Genomic DNA, 14,864 nt, shown 5'->3' on the forward strand with positions numbered 1-14,864 from the left:
GGCGGAGCTGCGGGGGCCGCTATTGGCTGCCGGCACCGCCCCGCCCCGGCCGCGTTTCGTAACGGAGCCGGCGGTACCGGGCGCTCCGCGGAGCAGGGTCGGGATGGCCACAGGCGGGATGCGGGGATGAGGAATGCTCTCGGATGGGTATGGGCTGCCGAGGACACCCCAGGGGACTCGGGGGCTCCGAGCAGCCGGGCTGTGGGTGACAAGGTGGGGTACTCGGGGATGAAGCCATGTGGGGATGCTGGAGACCCCTCCGGATCAGCAGGGATGCAGGGTCCGGGTGGATCTGGGGCACTCTGAAGCAGGACCAGGGTGTGAAATGCCAAGGGAGGTTTTTGGGGTGCCAGGGAGCTTTGTAGTGCTGCCGGGGCTGTCCTGGGGGAAACGGGGTGCTCTAGGATGGGGACGGGAGGGTGGGATGCTCCAGAGCAGCTGGGGCACAAGATACCTGGGAGCAAGGGGAGCTGGGCAGCCGTCCAGAGAGCAGGGTGCCTCAGCTAGCTGAGGCTCTGCAGGGCAGGACTGGGGTGCAGGTTGTTGGGGTGCTCCAGAGCAGCTAGGGCTGGTGAGGCTGGGGTGCACCAAGTGTCCCTTTTTGAACCCGACCATGCAGACCCATCAGGACAGGATATGTGTGGAGAAAGGGGTGTCCCTCCAGTGTAGATGGGAAACTGCATCACCCTCAGATGCTTTACTTATACAGAATTGAATGAGTTCAGACCTGTATGGAGTCATTCCCCACCAGGATGGGCTCTGTGTCCCAAAAGAAATGGATCCCCCTGCCACACAGGCATACAGCAAGGGGCCGGCAGCTCTTGCATAGCAGGTGCTGGGAAAACCAGCTGAAATCTGACAACTCCAGGGCTTAGTAGATCAGACTTTATGTAAGAATGATGCACATTACACAAGGGCTCTTTGTGTGTCTCCAAAAATAAACCGAACCCATGTACGTACTGGAATTGATGCTCTGGGAGGGAGATAACTAGTGGGACATAAGTGCTGATGAAACCCATGCCTCACTAAGGGAGTGGCTGGTGAATGTTTAGGCTGTAGAGCAGGTTTGGTTTCAAAATCTACTGTAATTATATTAAAAAGCTTATGAGTGGTGTTAAAAGCTCAACAGTTAAGGATTTTGTGTAGGCTTGGAAGGTTTTATATATTCCTCCGTTATCTTTTTAAGTGGTCCCTTCAGACTGGAGAAATCTCAGGCAATATTTAGCAGCACAGCCCTGAACACCTCCTGATTGTGGCATTAAGGACAGTGGTTGCCCAGGAGCTTTGTGGGGCTGTCGGGGACTCTGCCCCATGGGGAACATTTTCCATGTTCCCCATTGCAGGATCAGTCTTTGATTGCCCTCCCAGAGAGACCTGCCACATCACTTCCCCCAGCAGTTGTTCCATGGGCATTTCTCAGATGAGCAAGGCTCATTCACATCAGACACTGTCCTCTCATGGTTTAGTTCTCACCATGGCTGGTTTCTCCACCAAAACTTGCCTATTCACTAAAACAAAAGATTGCCACCAGGGAGCCCTCACCCGTCTCACCTCTAGACTTCCCCTCAAGGACACATTCATGGCTCCTGAGATGTGAAATAAAGGTGATTTTAGCTTCCATGGCCAACTTCTCAGCAATGCACTTGAAAAGTGTTCCTATAACCTGTTTGTATGGCTCAGGGTGGGAGCAGCCAGTGTTGGGTGAGGAGCAAAGCATCTTCCATCACTCCAGCAGACACCGGGCTGTTCCCTGGGGCCTGCTTTGTTTTTTTCCCCCACCTCCTGATTCACTCCACAACCATTCTCACGTGTGTGGGCTCTCCAGCGCCTGGTAAGCAGTGAGGAGGATGTGCTGCCTGTGCATAATGTGTTAGAAATCAACCAACCAGGACACATACGTCCATTGAAAACCAGGCTTCATTAGCACCAGGGCAAGAACAATTTGTTTTCTTCATTCCACCCAGAGCTGAGCTGGTTCTAAACTCCGGCTGCTTTCTCTTGTCACTGCTGTGCTTGTGCTGACTCAGTACATAACTGCAACAAACATAAAGCTTTAAATGCTGAGTGCTAACCCTTCTGCTGGCCAGATGAGGACTCCACGCTTCGTGTAACACAGAACAGACCACACTGTGCTCAGAGCTATATGCAAAGCACAATAGAATTTAGTTTATATAATTTATTTCCACTTTAAAGGTGGGAAACAGCCCAGGTCAATGCAGAGTGAGGAATTCAGGTGTTGCTGCAAAGGAAACCAGCTCCTCTGGCTCCCAGCCGCAGGCACCGTTTGTGCACCTCGTTAATGTGGTCCAGGCTGCTGACAGCACAACATGGGGATAGGGGTTTCACGCAGGCTGTTCAGTGCAGAAATCTTTGTTGCAGGCACTGACATTTGATTTTGACACATTGGGGATTAAGGAGTGGCTCAAAGGTGACAACACCTTCCCAGTGGTGCCCTTTTTTTGTTCAGAGATTCCTGTGTGCTCCTTAAGGTGTCTCCAAAGGCACCACAAGCGCTTCCTGAACAGCAGCTTCCACCCTGAATGTCATGACCCCTCTTGCATACAGCTATATCCGTTCTGCACACCAGTATCCTGCCGGGATGAGCCTGTCATCATCAGACCTGAAAGTCCTGGTGCACAGAGGTAAAACAAGTTTTCCTGTTTCAAAAGCAGCTGCAGGAGGAAAATGCTGGCATGCCACATGAGGATCCCACATCAGCAAGGGCCCCTCAGGGCTGATGCTGTCATGGTTGTGTAAGAGCCAGTGCAGCCTCCTGGGTGACCAGGCAAAGAGCCAAGGTCAAATCCAGCCTCAGCCCCTGTGCAGATCCACTCGTGCCCCTATGGTTTACATCACCCTTTTGCTGCTTGTCTGCAAGCCTCCAGAGTTGGCGTAGGGAACCATTTTTACATCTCAGTACGTGCAAATAGCATGCAGGGAGTTATTTGCATCATACCCCTCTCAACCTGTCAACAAACACATCAGCTTCCTGCAATTTTTGCTTTCTTTGCATCATGGTATTTCTAGATCCAGGATGTTATTCAACCACCCCGTTTCTCTTTGCCACACACAGTTCAAAGCCAGTCCTGGGAGCGAAGCAAAAGGAAGTGGAAGCAGGTGGTGTGGGAGACACTTCATCTGGACTCACAGCTTGCCTTTTATAACAAGCATTGTTTCTTTCAGGTCTCTATGCAATGAGAGCTGCTCCATACCTGGTTTTCTCTTGGGCAGAGGCAAGCAGATTGCCACACTGCTCGTTGGTGTTTGGTATTCAAGGTCTGTGCTGTGCTGACTAGGTGTGGGGAAGGGAGCAATCATATAAATTACATGGTACGGTTCCTGCGTCCTGAAACTGCTGCTTGACAGCTCAGAGAGGCCCTGACTCCCTCGGTAAGGAGGATCAGATGTAAACAGGGTTGGGGAATTAAAGAAAACTTCAATATTTTGCTTTAAAGAAAACTTTAATATTTTCCCTTCTGAGTCATGCAGGCTTTGCCTGAGGCATCATCATCGTTCCTAGAGAAATGAGTTGACTGCCACGTGGACTGGCAGGACACCGAGCTGCGATGTAATGTTCTCACATGCTCATGTAACTGGGCTGATGCCTGAACTCCTGGAAACTGGAGAGTCACAGTGGGACAGCCCAGATCCGTATCTGGCTCATTTTACTCTCTTGAGTGAACCATCTTGGCAAAGAGTTTGGCAGAACATAAACACTCGGTCTTGGAAGCAAGTCCCACACAAAATGCATGGAGATGTCTTTTTCCATGGATGGTCATGTACAAGCCACATACCCCTGAGATGGGAGAACCGCTAAAAGTAAGGTCAGAATTGTCCCCATCATCCAGGGGGAATCCCCAGGATAGGTGACAAGACCACGGTCTGTAGTGCAGGGTGCTATATGCTTACCTTGACGCTTTGCAGTTTATTTGTGTTTCTAGGGCAGCTGAAGATCCTCTATCAGTAGGGGATCCCATGGAGGGGCCCAAAGTCAGTGCAGCTTGTTCAGCACCATCTAATCCTAGGGTGCGTAAGGATATGGATAACATAACCAAGTGATTAGGGGAGGAAAAGCCTTAAGGAGCCCACTCTGAAGACATAACTCCACCTCTGCACTTTAGCAAGCTCCACCACTTCCAAGGGTGTTGGTGTCCCTAGGGAGTTGTGTCCTTGTGGGTCAGGTCACATCACCAGCTTCATCTTCTGCAATGAGAGAGCTGACGTATAACCCATCATCACTACATGGTCAGACAAAAGCCACTGGCTTCACAAGCTGCTGAGTGCCACATGCCTGACCTGGGACGTGTGTCCAGGGGTGATGCTGTGGTGGCCTCTCACTGCAGCGCAGGGACTCACCAGGCTGCCCTGCCCTGCTCATTCACCAGCCCATGTAGCCTTGGCTCCTTGCCGCAGCAAGAAGTCAGTACGTGCCACCTCCCTCATTCCTTCCTTTTCTTCCTTTTCCTGTTGAGCTCCCACCCACCTGATGGAGATGCCAGCAGGGCTGGCGGGGACCCAGCGCTGCCTTTTTGCTTTCCCAAAGGAGGCTACAAGTGGCAGCGGGTGAGCTCTGCAGATGGCAGAGGCTGCTCTGTAGCAATGCCTCTATCCTGCCATGGGCAGGTCCAGGATCCAGCTTGTCCCACTTATCTCACACTAGAGTGGGTCCCAGGAGGGTGGTAGCTGTTGGAGAAGCCTGGTTCCCCTTCATGGAGCAAATCTGCTGGTGCTAGCAGGGTTGTCTGGATGCAGGGAAGTACAAGCATGGTGAGGTCCTGCAGCTGAGCATCTGCTCCATGGGTACTCCCTTCCCCAGTGGCCATGGGCTGCTGGGTGAGTGCTTGCCCTGACTACACCGCTTTGGGGCTGCGGATCTTTCCCCTGCTCTCTCCTTTGGTGTTGGCTCCTGTACAAATGTTTTTCCAGATGTGCTTTTGTGACCACTTTCCACTGACCTGGTCTTCATTCCTTCAGCTCCAGAATCTCCACCACCACCAGCTTAACAATTCAGTGTTCTTCTTCATGAGGACATCTTGCAAAACCAGTGGCTCAGGTCCCAGCTAAGACCCATATCTGACCATGGAGGAGAGTTGGGGAGCAACGCTCAGGGTCTTCCCACAGCCCCCTTTCCCCACAGCCCCCTTTCCCCACAGCCAGCCAGTGTGAAGCCCTAACCACAGGCACTGGGCTGAATTCAGGCAGGATGAGCAGGGCTGTATCTCATAATTGTGGCTGGAAGGAACCACAATTAAGGTTCCATTCAACCCTAACCATTCTATGGTTCTATATACATCTGCTTGTGGGCTCCTTGGCTGGCTGCAGCAGCGGTGGCCTGGGCAGAGCTCTCTGCTCGAGGTGCAGATGAGTATTTCTGGCTGTGCCTTTCTCCTTTCATGGGCTGTTCCTCCTCCACCTCTTGCTGCACTTTGGACAGCAGGTGAATGTGTTTGGGTGAGTGAGTCATTGCCCCAGTGCACCCTTTCATAACGCACAGACGTCACGGCTTCTAAAGAGGTCAAGTTGTTTGTGCTCAGCAGATCTGTCACCCAGAAACCTGTCCTGGTGGATCTGCCAGAGCACACTGCAGGTTTTCCTTGGCAGGAAACCTGGCACCATTTCTGTGTGGATTTTAGGAGCGGGAGGTTTGGAGAGTAAAGAGCTCACTCTGCTCTTCCGAAAGAGCAAATGCAGGAGTCCTGGAAAGGTTTGCAGGAGAGAGAAGGGTGTTGTGGAAGTTGTGTATCCTTAGAGTCATTTTAATGTGAATGAATCCCGGCGGTTCAGTGACTAAAGCTCTGCTATAACTTTAGCTGCGAATTAACATAGCAGAAAGCCTTTATTTACAGGTTTTCAGAAGGAAGGGACAGGTTGTAGGAGGATGCAGCACAGAGAAGAGCAAGCGTGAGTGCTCTGCAGGGAGCAGGGGCAGAAACAGGGATTTATCCTCCCAAAACACCCTTCACTTGCAAGACTCAAGTTCTCTTTGGTTTTTTGGTTTTCTTATTATTCAGCACAAAAATAGAAGAGTCATTTCATAGGAACCCTCTGCCTGGCACTCTGCAGAGATTAGTGGATCATAAGCAGGGCTGCAGGAATCAGCTTGTCTGGGAAAGTCAGGATTTCTGTTTCCATTTCTTAGTGGAATGAAAAAGCAGCTTAAAATTTTCCATAAAGAAGGCCTCTTGGGAACAGAAGAAAGATTTCCTTTTGATCTCTACCTTAGTGAGGCTTGTTTCCCTAATAGGACTCTTTACATAATAAAGCCTCTAGATGCAAGATGAAAAAAATCATTGCAAAAATAAAGGTCCCACCTTTTATGTTCTGAAATTGTTGACATTTATAGAAAAATGCCTCTATTTGGGGGCACCTCTGCATGAAATGGCATGGAAATCAGTTCTTTCTCTACATCTAAGCTCTACTGGCATGTCTGCTGCTATGAGGCCCCAGACATGCCATGCAGGGCTCCTGCAGGTACTGATGCTGTGAGCAGGACCAGCCGAGGTTATTATATAAAGAGGAATAACTGTGTGTAAACAAGACTTAAGTAACTCTACGACTGCCAGTTTCTCTTGCTGGTCCTCTTTTCCTACTCCACCCCTCCAGAGCCTGACACAATGGGTGTTCACCACGGCTCTGTCCTCACTCCGCTCCCAGCCAGCTCAAGGCACAGCAGCCCCAAGGAGCCCCAGACCGAACCTTGCAGGTGCTTCAGGCAAATGTGGTGGTTGAACACCCCGATGAAGGCAGACCTCATGCCCAACAGTGCTTGGGAAGCTGCTGGCTGTCACGTCTGTGGGCAAACAACCATCTTGGCACACTGAGGTCATGCTGGTGGACACATCCTGCAGGGCAGCCACTGTCTCCCTGTGGCTGAGGGTTCTCAGCATCCCCGAAAGCCAAATGTTCCACTTTTACTTTTTGCCTCCACCACTGTTTTTAGAGTCCTAATCCACATGGCTGGCACCAATGCTCATGCTGGATACCCATTCATGTTGCCTGGTTTTAAGCCAGGGCTGCAACACAGTGAGGACCTGGGGACACCAGAAGTGGCTTTCACCCCCACAGCTTTCTGGGGACCCTTGACCACTTTCAAGTCAAGGCATCACACGGGTGCAGAGAGGAGCAAGCTATGTGAAGATGAGGTACTGAAGGTAGGACAGAACGTCTCTTGTGCCACAGGGATCTGGCTGCACATGTATTTGCTTAGCACAGTGGCCTGAAGCAGGGACCATGAAACATAAACAGCAACCAGAAGAACTTTACTTGGCCCAGCAGTGTGGGGTGCACCCATCGCTGGTGCTCAGGTCATAAAGATGCTGAGATTTGGTGCAGTATGAGGTCACGTTGGTAGAGTCAGCTGCAGACAGCCTTTTGCCCTTCAGCTACTTTGGGAGCTGGGGCACAAGGTACAGAGGACAATGTTAAGGTTTTTAGCCTGTCATCAGCTGAAAAGCAGAGTCTCACTCCGGTGAGATGCAACACCTACCAGCTCCAACTGAACATCTACAGGCCTGCTTGACCTCAGAAAACAGAGTCTGGCACAGTATGTTTGAACAGTTTCCAACGTTTAACTTAAAAAGTAAAGGCAGGGCCTCCCATTTTCGTGTCCAGACGTTATTCCAAGCGATTTCCATCCTACGGGAGCATGGCCTGAGGGGACTGTAAAATGCCGCAACCCCACACACTATTTGGAAGTAGGTTGTGTCTTGTGCAAGAATCCTGTGTACTTGCACAAAGGGGAAACTAATATATGTAAAATAACCCTGTATGGGGGTTAGACACCCTTGTTTAGACACCCTTGTTTGTGGAGCAATAAGGCACTCAGACTCAGCCTTTCCCTGCTGAAGCCAAACCAGCTCATTGAAACCTAGTTTAGCTTTCGGGGATGTTTGTTTTTCCCATCTTCGTGTTTTTCCTTTAATCTTTGTGCCAGACAATTAAGACGACATTCCTCTGCATCTTTCCTGCTGGTTTTTGTGATTATACGAGAGCCAGCTGTATTTGTTCCATGAAAACAACATCTAAAGCCATGCTCTGTGGTTTCAAGTGAAATCCTCCACGGTGTTGACTCTTAAACTCGACTAGGTCTGAAATCTCCATTGCTCGGGAACATACCCTTAAAAATAGACTCCTTAAGGAAAACCAATCAAGGCAGTGATGCAGCGGGGAGAGCCTGTTCTGAGGTTTGCATTGAAGTTCTTGGTTGATGGAGAGACTTTGGGGAGCCCTACAGCACAGCGGAGCGGTTATGAAACCCGGCCCTGCTGCCGCACGTCCCAGTCCCGGTAGATGGCGGTGCCACATCATTTATCCCTATTTTTTCCCTCCTTTTTCCTTTTTTCCCGGTTTCTGCCCGGGATGAGCTGCGCACACGCTGGGTGCTGGGGCAGCGCTGCGGGAAGAGAGGATGCTCTTGGGTTTTGTTCGCCTAAAACTGTTGTTCGTATGGTTTTGATGAGTGTGAAATCACAGTCAGTTGTATCAGCTCAGCCCCAGAGCTCTGCAACCACTTCTGCAGCCCATCTGTCCCTGCTTGAGCTGCTCCATCCCATAGCAAGCAGCATGGAAGGGACAGGGAGGAGAGTGACACTACGTGATTTAGGGGACTATGCAAAGCCAGGCAGCCAGAGCCCTGGATCTCTCTCCAGACTCTCTTAATGGTCTTGAACAAACCCTGCTCACACAGATCCCACCTCCTTTCCTTGGCTGTTTCCCTCTTGGGAAGGACACACAGCACTGGATAGGCAGTGTGGCTGGATTAATAAGTAGCAATTCTCTTTGTAGCCTGCAAACACCTTTATTTGGCTAAAAGTGGCCCAGGCCCCATCCAGCACATGATGCTGTTCATATTCACGTCTCCTTGGTGTGCACAGGGCATGCACTGCTGATCCAGCATGTAAAGGCTAGTCCTCGTCTTCCTTTTCATCATCCTTGTTGCTGCCATGGGCCTGGGGCCCGAACAAAAAGAAAAGGGACAGCGTGTGAGGAGAGTGCCAGGTGTTTCATGTGTCATCCCCTAGTACCACTAGGTATTTGGTAGCACCCACAGAGAGGGTTGTAGGTGCAAACCCCACAGGGCTGGTGTGCAGAGGGGCAGGCAGGTCCCAGCACAGAGCTGGTGGTGTGGTTACCTCTTCCAAGTTGATGTTGGAGCTGCTGCTGCTGCTGCTGCTGTCCTCTTCCCCCTCTCCGTGCAGGGGCTAAGAGAAAAGGACAAGCATCACCAGGGACCCTGGCACCCCGGCACCCCGTTTGGTGTTGGTGCTAGAGTCTATAGTCAGGAACATGACTGGTCTTGTGGGTATCTAGAGCCTGGCTTTGCACCGATGGGGCTGCTATGGAACCACATGTACCCATGGCCCCACAAAGACCTGCAGAGCCAAGAGCAAGGATTCGATGGTGTGTGCAGTGCAGACATCACTGTCCACAGCAGTTGAAATAGGAGGAAAAGGAGGAGAGAGTGCTGACTAGGAATACTGGGACCAAAGACAGAGCTGTCTCTCAGTGAAAAAGCCATGCATGCAGCATGACTTCCAAGATACAGCTCCAGCTACCAGAGATGTGGGACTGCCATGGGTCAGAGACTGCTTCCCTTCACAGTCAGGATGTAAATCAGGTGGGGCTGGTGCTTTCAACACCCTGTAAACCCTGGCTGCTGCCTGTGCCAAGCACCCTTCTCCACAGGGCTCGGTGGCAACCTGGGAGCTCTGCACCTTTCACATCCCTGCTGCATTGTGCTCACCTACAGAGGTGGCCCTACTCCATAGCTGCCTGCTCCCTGAGACACGAGCCCCTAGCTTCAGATGGCTTGAGTTGTGCTGGGCTCACCCCAAGCACTGCACTGGGGACTCTGGGCTGGAAACCCTCTGGCAAACGGTTCAGCAGCTGATGAGCAGAAAACTCCATCATGCCCCTACCTTTGCCTCTTCCTTCTTGTCCTCCTCTTTTTCTCCCTCAGTCTTTTCCTCTTCTCCCTTGTCCTTTTCCTTCTCCTCTTTGTCCTTATCTTCCCGTCCAAACCCTACAAGAGGGCACAGAGGGAGGTTCATTGCCAGCATGCAGCATCCAGCACACACAAACCCCACAGGTCCCACTGTTTCACACCAAGCACTCACATTTCAGGATTGTTGACATTTCAACGAAGCCAAGGAGCTCTGGGGCACGACACTGTCACACACCTACAGCACAGAGAGACCCTGAAGGAGCAACAGGAGTAAGGGGAGCTTTTCAGGGATGAAAACATCTCCTTGGATCCCACCATTTGATTTTCTCTTCTCCATCTCAGAAGAGGCCCTGTGCACTTTCTACCCCCTGAAACAGCAGGGAAAGGGGTAAAGCAGTCTGTGACCTCCACAAGAAAACCCATCAAACAGGACCAGAACTTGTGCCCAACCAAGCAGCACCCATTGCCTCTGCCCAGGGAAGCAGCAAAGGGAGGATTACAGAGGCAGACCGAGAAATCTCAGGGCAAATGTGCACGGAGCACACTTAAACCCCTGGGAGTAGGTGCAAATTACAGCCCTACTTCAAATTGAATAGTGATGAGTCAATAGACAGCAGGGGCTGGGGGTCCCAGGAAGCCCCAGGAGAAAGGAGACCTCCCCCAGGGACACAGTGATGACAGGAGGGAGATAGAGACAGCAGCGAGCAGGAAAGCTGAGAGCCGCAGCAAGCATTGATGAGGTGCCTGAAGGGTGACAGATGAAAAGGAAAGAAAGAAGCTTGCTTTAAAAATAGCAGGACCAAGCAAAGCCCAGGAAATAGCCTTGTCCAAAATAGCAAAGTAAAGCAAAGGGAATGCAGCAGGGGTGAGGGATCGGGTCCCTCCTGTATGCAGGGACAAGTGGAATTGTTCCCATGCCTCAGCAGGTAATAGGGAAACAGTTTCTGTTCCAGCCATTGACGAAGGGAGGCAGAATATTAATGGTTTCTTTTCATGTTATTTTGGCCAAAAATTACATCATCTGGTTGGTATTTGGGCTTTTAAAAGAGCAGATAACATTGATTTGTATTTTCTAGACAGGTTTCCCCTGCAGGGCAGTGGGAAGCAGTGGGGTTTGGGGAAGCATAGGGGGAGAGATAGGTTGGATGGGGAGAGGAGGAGTATGGGAAGTGACTGATAAAAGGCGGAATCAGCGCAAAGTTAAAATCTAATTAATAAGAAAAAGTAATCTAATTCATTTTTGTAATTAAGAAGTGCAACTATTGATTGAAAATAATTACATTTTAATCTAAAATCGTTAAAAATAATCAAACATTAACAAAAGAAAAGGCAGCCCCTGGGAAGATGCAGAAGGTGTAGCTGATACCCTGAGCTCGGGTCCTGCTCACCAAAGCTGCTCTACAGCTCCCACAGTGTGTGTTCAGCCCTAAATCCACGGGGGATGCCCCTGCCTTGTGCCTTCACTGCTTGGGTCTGAGCAGGTAGGAAAGGCACAAGGTGAACAGAGATACACAGAGGTGGACACCAAGCTTTGCACAGGGCTTCCCTGTGCTCCCACCTGAGGGGATGTCTCCAGCATCCTTTGCAGCCCCCACCATGATCCATGGCCCAGATGACAGCTGCCAATGCTCAGCTTTATCCCCATCCCAGACCAGCAAATCCAGTTTTGCCCGTTCCTTGGCCATGCAGCATTTTGGGCAGGCAAATTTCGCTGCCCCAGATGAGCTGGTTCCTTAGAGCTCAGGCAGGCAAACCATCAAAACCCAGCCCATAGCTCCATGGTTCCTACTGACAAGCTGTGATTGTCCTCCACAGCTGACCAAAGCACAAGGAGCATGTGGATCAGAACACTGCCTATCTGTGTATTCATACCCCACCAGATACAGTAGCCTGGATGGCCTTACCCCACCAGTACAACAGGCTTACAGGTCACAGTGCCTGCTCCTGTCTCATCCAGGGAACCAAAGCCCTTCCCTTAAGCATGATGCCCAATTGCCATCCCCAAGACCACACTTGAGCACGAGCTGTTCCAAGGATGTTCCTGCTGCACCCTCTGCTTCACCTTGCCCTCCTGCTCTACTTCTTCAGCCTGTGGAGTTGATATGTGAGCCTCTAAATCCCCTCAATGACACGAGGGAGGCAGAGAAGTGCCTTACCTGGAGCTGATGAAAAGTGGCCTCCTGGATGCCTGGCTGGCAGCTACTGGGGATCTGGGTATTTGAGTGTTGCGGTCTCCTCCCCAGTCCCATTTTGAGAGCAGAAAAACTGGCTCTGCCACGGACAGCACATGACACTGGGAACATGACCAGTCGCATGCATACCTGCAAGAGGCATTGCCTCCAGCACAGGCAGGAGCAGAAAGACCCTTTGCAAGCAAGCCAGGGCAGCTCTGGAGGCTGCAGACATTCATAGGAACCAGTCTTGGGATCCAGAAGGACTCACAGAATCAGAATAGTTAGGGTTGGAAAGAACCTCAAGATCTAGTTCCAACCCCCTTGCCATGGGCAGGGAAACCTCTTATTAAACCATGTCACCCAAGGCTCTGTCCAACCTGACCTTGAGCACCACCAGGGATGGAGCATTCACAGTCTGGGAATGTGCTATGGTCAGGATCCTAGTGGAAATAGAGAAAAGGGGATTTGGGGCATCCTTAAAACCACAGTGAGACGAGCATCCAGCAGGTCCTTGCTCCACTCCTGGTGAGAGGTGTCAGGCAGCTCCAAGACATCCTGGCAAGGCCAGGCCAGGCAGAACTTCCAGCTCTCTCTGATGCATGTCCTTGCTGCTGGCTTTCACTCCAACATATCATTAAGCAAATACCTGTCAGCAGAGAGCAGTTAGCAGCAGGTCTGAACACTTGCATAATGTGCTTCCCCTCTAATGCAATGCCCTCATTTCTAATAGCACCAATATGGGATAATAACAGTAACAATAATGTCAAGAAAGGCTTATGTACCTGAAAGCTAATTTGTTTTCTACACCTAATAAAAGGTGTTACCTCTCCCACAAGATTTGCCCCATTTAAAACCTTCAACTCTACAACAAATTTGTTCCCGCAGTCATTTGACTTTAATTTACAGTAATTGCAATACACACAAAGCCCCCTCCCACTGAGTGAGACTAACCCTGGATAACTCAACGCAGGGAGCAGGCAGCTGTACAGAAGTCACTTGTCCTAAAAACCCACCATGTCTGCCCCAGGCCTCCTCCACAGGATCCCTAAATGAAAATCAAAACTCCCCTCAGCGGGTTTAGATCAGAAATAAGGGATGTGCTTTAACAGCAAGGGTGGATAAACCCTGGAGCAGCTCAGCAAAACGGGTGGCAGAGTCCCCGTTGCTGCCAATTTTACAGTCAATAGCTGTGGTACTTTGGAGCAGAGATGCTTCAGCTCACATGCAAATCACTCCGAGAACTCCTCGCAGCCAATGTTGGGGTAAACCATGGCAGCGATCCTGCCTGTCCTGGTAGGACAAAGCCACCAGATCAATGAAGTCTGGGGTACAGTGCAGAAACCTGGCAGAGATGTGCACAGGGAGCATAGTGTGGGACCCTGTTTGGATTCAGGGAGGCTGTATGGTGTCAGAACCTGATGGCATCCAGCCCTGCCACCTTAGGAGGATCCTCCCTTACAAACACCATACTCAACCTTATTTTTAACTGCTGCCTTACAGCACAGGGGTGGCTGCCACCACCCAGCAGGAGAGCAGAGAGTGGAACCTGCAGCCACGTTCAGTTCCCAACCCACAGACTGTGCAGGTTCTGCTCTCACCGTGCAGCAGGGTGACCCAAAACACCAGCATACAGCCACCTTGGAGCTGCTGTCACAGTGCAGAGATTTGAGAGACACAGAAAACATTAATCAGAACAGCACTGAGCACTTACAGCTTCCATTTCTGTGCACTTACATCCTCTTTAACTACAGAAGACCAATCTCTGCTCAAATCCCATCAGCATAAACCACTGTTTATTTAGGATCCAGTGCCCACACCTGGGAAAGAAATGCCTCCTCCTGACATAAATTCTCCCCTTCCTGCCTCTGAGTCAGGGCATTTAATTTGTGCTGTAGGTGACGTGGGGCATGCTGTCCCCTTGGTGGTGCCACCAGTGGCAATGTAGCTGTTGCTTCTTTTAAATGACAACAACTGTTCATCCCGCCTGTGTCAGAGGTTTTGCTGCTACTGAACGTGTGTGTTTTAATAATGAAAGGGAGTCCCTGGGAAGCTGGTTGGAAAAGGGCTGGGAGCACGTCCTGGAGCCCACCGGGAGGACCAAGTCTTTCCTGTGTTTTAAACCTTTCCACAGCAGCTGCCAGGAAGCAGCTTTTACAGCTGCAAATAACAGAATCTCTCCCAAGGAAAGAAAATAATTGTGGAAAGTTTTTTTCTCTTATCCCCCTCGAGTCCCTGCCAGCATCTTAGCTAACTCTTCTCTATTCTCAGCCACCACTTACCTCCCCAAACATTACCACAAGTGCTCAAATTACTGCCAGCTCTCATTAGGTTCATGCACAAGGCAAGGCCAAGCAGTAAGACCTCCGGACAGTTGGATGCTGAATTCTGATGAATCCTTTGGGTAGGAAGATTTCAGCAACTGTGGATCTGTTTTAGTTGGCTGTCTACTGCAGTCCTCGCACTGGCACACCAGTGAAGCTGGTGCACATTTGATTACTGGCTGCTGTAACAAAATCCAGGTGGGCAAAGAAAGAATTACTGTCTGCATCTTCAAAACAAATCACCTAATTTCCTTTACTTATTAAACTACACTAAAGCACTGCAGGTCAGTAGAATGTATCTGCAAGAAAAGCAGCTGCTGTGCCATAACCCCCTCTTATCTTTATTTCTTCTCTTCTGCCATTTCTGTACGTTCTGGCTTTTTAGCAGGAGCAAAGCTACCATTTTGCACTGGTGCAGGGAACTGG

At 50.5% G+C, this 14,864-nt stretch overlaps 1 long non-coding RNA gene across 1 annotated transcript; it reads right to left on the reverse strand.

The window, feature by feature from the left end:
• Positions 1-8,871: 8,871 nt before the first annotated feature.
• Positions 8,872-11,075, reverse strand: LOC308225889. The gene is made up of 4 exons (XR_013957799.1): positions 10,116-11,075; positions 9,918-10,021; positions 9,132-9,200; positions 8,872-8,948 (listed from the first exon to the last, which is right to left on the reverse strand). It is a non-coding gene; the product is annotated as an uncharacterized lncRNA (long non-coding RNA).
• Between the last annotated feature and the right edge of the window lie 3,789 nt (positions 11,076-14,864).

The sequence above is a fragment of the Psittacula echo genome, assembly GCF_963264785.1.
Source record: "Psittacula echo genome assembly, chromosome: 11".
Taxonomy (NCBI): domain Eukaryota; kingdom Metazoa; phylum Chordata; class Aves; order Psittaciformes; family Psittacidae; genus Psittacula; species Psittacula echo.